This window comes from Dipodomys merriami, unplaced genomic scaffold (genome assembly GCF_024711535.1).
Source record: "Dipodomys merriami isolate MVZ:Mamm:240054 unplaced genomic scaffold, mDipMer1.0.p SCAF_88, whole genome shotgun sequence".
In the NCBI taxonomy this organism is placed as follows: domain Eukaryota; kingdom Metazoa; phylum Chordata; class Mammalia; order Rodentia; family Heteromyidae; genus Dipodomys; species Dipodomys merriami.
The window spans coordinates 3,629,347-3,634,574 of NW_027206490.1; the positions used below are offsets into that span (position 1 = coordinate 3,629,347).

At 39.5% G+C, this 5,228-nt stretch overlaps 1 long non-coding RNA gene across 1 annotated transcript; it reads right to left on the minus strand.

The window, feature by feature from the left end:
* Positions 1-892: 892 nt before the first annotated feature.
* LOC138820404 (uncharacterized) lies at positions 893-4,301 on the minus strand. The gene is made up of 3 exons (XR_011369858.1): positions 4,099-4,301; positions 2,493-2,534; positions 893-2,058 (listed from the first exon to the last, which is right to left on the minus strand). It is a non-coding gene; the product is annotated as an uncharacterized lncRNA (long non-coding RNA).
* Positions 4,302-5,228: the final 927 nt, after the last annotated feature.

Genomic DNA, 5,228 nt, shown 5'->3' on the forward strand with positions numbered 1-5,228 from the left:
CAGCATCCCACATCACTAGGATTACAGGACTGAGTCTCATGGACTCAACTTTTTTATACATACTATAGTCAATTTCATTACATTCACTTTCATTTTATTCACATCATAGACAGATATATACAAATATATGTATATGTTTATTCATCTATTTATAATCAGTGTTATATATAGAAACACACAAATATATTCTTATAATTATAATCAAATTATATCACTATTTTCCCCAATAATATTTACACTAATATTTTGTGCAAAAAACTCAAGTTTAAAATTTAAATGCCATTGTAGTTGGAAAAATCATATTGTCTTATATACTATGTAATATACTATATATAACATCAAGAATATAACATGTATTTACATATAACTGATTTAAATGTGGAGTATTTTTTCTTCCTGATTTTGTATTTGTTCATCTATGTAAACCTTCTTTTTCCTATTATGGCTTTTGCTTTCCATTATACATATTTTCTATATATTTTCAGCCCTAAGTAGACTTTTTTATAATATTGGAGCCAAATTTTTCTTCCATATTTGTCCAAAGCACAATGAAGTTGTTTTCAAATTCGAACTCACTGTTGGAAGAGAGCCCACATACCACTATAAGTATTGTGGCATTTGTCCCATTTGACAGGATAGCCTTCTAGGACATCTGATCTTCTATGTACTAGACCTTTTATGGCCACCTTATGACCCCATGCAGGCATGGCCTGGCTTCCTTGCCACTCCCTGTGAATTTAACATTTCCCATTATATCCAGTAGGCTCTCTAATACAGCCCCCTGTCTCCCTGTGTTCCCCCCCAGAACACATATGCACAATGTTTCAGATTGTCGGATTAAAAAGAAATATATTTAGGATTCATGAATTTTAGAATATGTCAAAAACATTATTTTAATAAAGTTAAAAAATAAATAGGGTGAACCTTTTACATCAGGACATAAAGAAAAAAAAGGATTGTCTCAGGAAAAGGAGAAGGAATCAGAAATTCTCCCACAGAGTCCTCAAAGAGATCTACTTCCTCATTAAAGACAGGATTTTCTTCCTGAGTCCAGGTAGAGACAGATTCTAATTTCTCAATTGTAAATTGAATCCCCTGCAAGAGGTCAGATTGGTCTGGATATTGTGAGGAAAGATTCCCTTTCCTCAACTGAATCTAGATTTTGGACCTCACTCATTGGTTTTCCTGAAGATAGACTGGGGTCATTTTCCATTAGCACACATTTACCCTGCACACCAAGAAGTGTTTTTTTGACTGGCTTGGTGGCGATCTAGTTGGATTGTGAACATCAATGGAAGACATTCTGGATTGTCTTCATCCTTGGTGTTATGTGCAGGTACACCTGCATCACATGTGGGGTTCAGAACCAGTGGGATGTCCACAGGACTCAAAACCTACTTGGGCCTTTCTACAAATTGAAAAAAAATCCTCTATGTTCACATGCTTTCTGGAGATCTTCCAATCTCAATCAGTCACCATTGACGACATCACTGATGGGTTCTTTATCTGGAGCTCTGCAGGAGCTGCTTTACGGTGATGCAAACCTGAGAATGTAAATAGGTACAGAAATCTTAGAGTAGACCCTATAAGTTAAGGTGTGACTAAACTTCTGAGGATCTAATGGGAGAAGCTGTAGAATTTGAGGTTGGATTGAACACTGATTAGAATGTAGGGTGTTTCTAATGAGTGGCTACTTCCAAGTTCTTTCAAAAGGAGAACAGATTATACCTGGCATAGAATATCTATAAAAGGACATTTTGCCAAACTGAGGAGTACTAAGGTCTCATGACCAATTGGGCCCATCCCTAGAGACCCAGGTTCCATCCCTCCTCACGAGCCCTGAGGCATCTAAACAAGTTCTTCCTCTTTTTCTTGGTATCATGGGTCATGGGTTCCTCCAGCTGGTCCAGAAGAATATGTAAGCAGAAGAGCAGGTCTGAAGAGACCATGTTGATCTTGACATTCTGTGTAAGTTCTTTCAGGGTGTCATGGTTCTTAGGCACATAGAAATCATCAGGGTAGAAGTCCATCCACATAGGGAGGATAGAATAAACAATGCTGTGGGAAGATTAGTGAAAAGGAAAATGAGAGCCCACCCTCTCCATCCTGAACCTTGTACTATAGACTCTTTCTGGCAAGACTTGCATGTTGGGAAGTGGGAAGAGACTCCTGCAAGCAGGATGCTCCTCACAACCCACTTCTAGAAATTTCTCAAATATAATCTTAAAAATTTCTCCCTGTGATAAGAAGAGAAAGTTGTTTCCCCAATGGATCTGACTTGTTATATACAGCCCTTCCTGGCATCCATGAGAGTCCAAAACCACAACCACATCCACAACTGTGTAATCTGCTATCCTCTGATGTGCCAAACCTCAACCCTCTGATGAAAATAACAACTGGTGTGCAAAGAAGAAAATTGACTTTGATTCAGAAACGTCAAAGGTACCAAGTTTCAAAGGACAAAAATTCTCTTTGTGCCAATGTCCACTTACTTTTTCACTTGTTCATCTTCCTCCCAGTTATGGTAGAAAGATCTGTACCAATGGGAGAAAGAAGTTAACTCTTTGCTTCCTCTTTTCTGAACAGGACACACATGGGACTGTCTAAGTCACAAATGGTAATGTAAACATGAAATGTCATGTCAAAACCAGCTTTACAATGTCGGTGGGGGGGGAGGGGGGTATAATTGGGTGGGGGGAGGGGGGAGGCTGGGAAGGGAGGTGAAGGGTAAACAAAGGAGGAGGCTGCAATGCTTGGTAAGAAATGTATGCATTATCCTGCCCATGTAATTGTAGCCCCTCTGTACAGTATGTTCTCAAATAAAATAAAATAATATTAAAAAATAAAAAAAAGAATAAAAACTTTAAAAAAAAGTGAAGATATGTCTATACAATTTCATGGAAATACTGTGAGTGTGCTTATATACATCTTTCCAAATAACTGCAGAATGGCTCATGCCTCTAACCCTAGCAATCAGGAAGGTGAGATCTGAGGATCAGATTGAAATCAGTTTGAACCCAGTCTAGTTTGTAAAATCTAAAGACACTTATCTTCATTTAACCAGCCAAAGGCCAGAACTAGACTTGGGGCTCAATTGGTAGAGTGCTCCGAATGTTACAGAACTCAGGCCCCAAATTCAAATTCAAGTTTCATCCTTTCTTCTGTCTATATTCCTTCAAAGGCCTCCAAGATAGTGATTTCCTAGATGAGGGTGGAGGTTGGATGAGACTGGCTCATTCCTTTAATCCTATTCTTTCAGCAAGAAAATCATTAAGGCTCCACTAGCTTATGAGGCAAATGAAATGTTCTGGCAGCCCAGTCCTAAGGAATTAGTCGAAGACTGCTCTTCTTTGTCTCAAGCCAAGCTCCTTTGATAAGACCCCAGTGATACAGTCTCAGAGAGGTACCAATTATTCCAATATTCTGGAGGGGGTCTCATCAGTCTTGGGTTTGAAGGAGGAAATCTCACTTTTTTTTGTCAGTCGTGGGGCTTGAACTCTGGGTTTGGATATTATCCCTCAGCCTTCAACTCAATGTGAGCACTCTACCAGTTGAGCCACAGCACCACTTCCGGTTTTCTAGTGGTTTATTGGAGATGAGTCACATGGACTTTCCTGTCCAGGCTGGCTTTGAACCTTGATCCTCAGATCTCAGCATCCTGAGTAGCTAGGATTACAGGTGTGGGCCACCGGCACCCGGCTAAGGAATACTCACTTTTAAAACAGAATATCCAGCAACTGCTCTATTGTCCCCGCTTTCTATAGTGGTGGAGGAAGTTTCCAACATAGAAGAGATCACCTTTCTGGTAGGCAGGGACCAGGTCCATTTCCAGAATTTCCAGCAAACCTGAGTCCAGGCACCATATATTATAAGGCATATTCAGGGTTTGGGCTGACTCATTGTCACACTGGGGTGGTAAAAAAGAATGGATCTTTGAAACATGGAAATGGGAGTACACTTAAATTGAGTAATTGTAAGAGAGTGGATTGAAAACTACACAGTAAATATTTTCTCAGTCTACTCATATAAAAGCACACAAGAAGAAGGTTCTAGTGTGGGCTAGGATGAGATTAAATAGGTTTCCTGTCATAGTTTTACCTTGCCGGAGTTGCCTTGGTTTCTTCTTATAACAAGGCCTGAGACATTGGTTTCGTGGTTTAGCACTGATCCAATGTCTGCAGCATCAAGCGAGGCACTCACACCACTCATGCCTGAGACCTGAATCTCTTGAACTTTGAAAACAATACAGGAGCATCTTTCTTGTTCCTGAGCCACAGGCCAAGTGAGCTGGCTTGAGTTGACTTTTAGTTACAGTTGCTTGGCTCTCAGAGTTCCATATTCTATTCCATTATGAGGGAGGTAGAGTCATATCTCAGAGCCTAATCATCTAAGCTGCTTGCTCACATAAGACCATCCCAAAGACAAACTGTAGACTGAAATCTCCCTTCCTACTTCACTCTATACACATGTGGATATTGTCAAATCCCAACATTATCAGCTAGGCCTAGATAAAGTCATGGTCTCAGTCTCAAAAAGCCCTTCCTAGCTCAGATCCCACCCTTATTTGTCACTATTCTTCTCATCCTGCACAAATCATTTTGCCTCTCAGGGCCCTCTCAGCCTGCCATGTGTTTCTTGCATTTATTATTGACATCCACTTACTAGGACATTGTTAGCTTTTTGTTTCCTAATTTTCTGTTTGCTCTTGAAGGCTCTGTGTGCTGTCAGCTGGAAAAAGGTAAGTACCTAGAGGCGGGAAAATCAAAAAAGTATTGAAAAACAAACATTATACATGTAGTCAAACATTTTGTAAGACAGAAGAGCATTTTTGAAACTTTTATTATATTTTATGAACGAGGGGAAGGGGAGAAGGGAAGAGGTGCTGCGTTGTCTTCTCATAATTCAATGGTTATTATTTTAAAATACTATATTTGAAGGAATGTAATATTTAAAGAAAAAACTGTACTCCTGTTCTTTTTATAAGCTAGGCATTTATAAAGCATTCCTCACTAAAGTCTTGTCGTTTGTGTCCCATGAACTGTCCTCCTCCTTCAAAATAATCAAGGAAAACCCTTCACAAATAAGTGGGATGTTGTCCAATATCTGGATAAGAATTTAAGAGACAATATTGCCTGCCATTTTGTGCATGTACTTGTGTGTGTGTGTGTGTGTGTGTGTGTGTGTGTGTGTGTGTGTGTGTATGTGGGTGAACGTGTGTCTGTGCATAA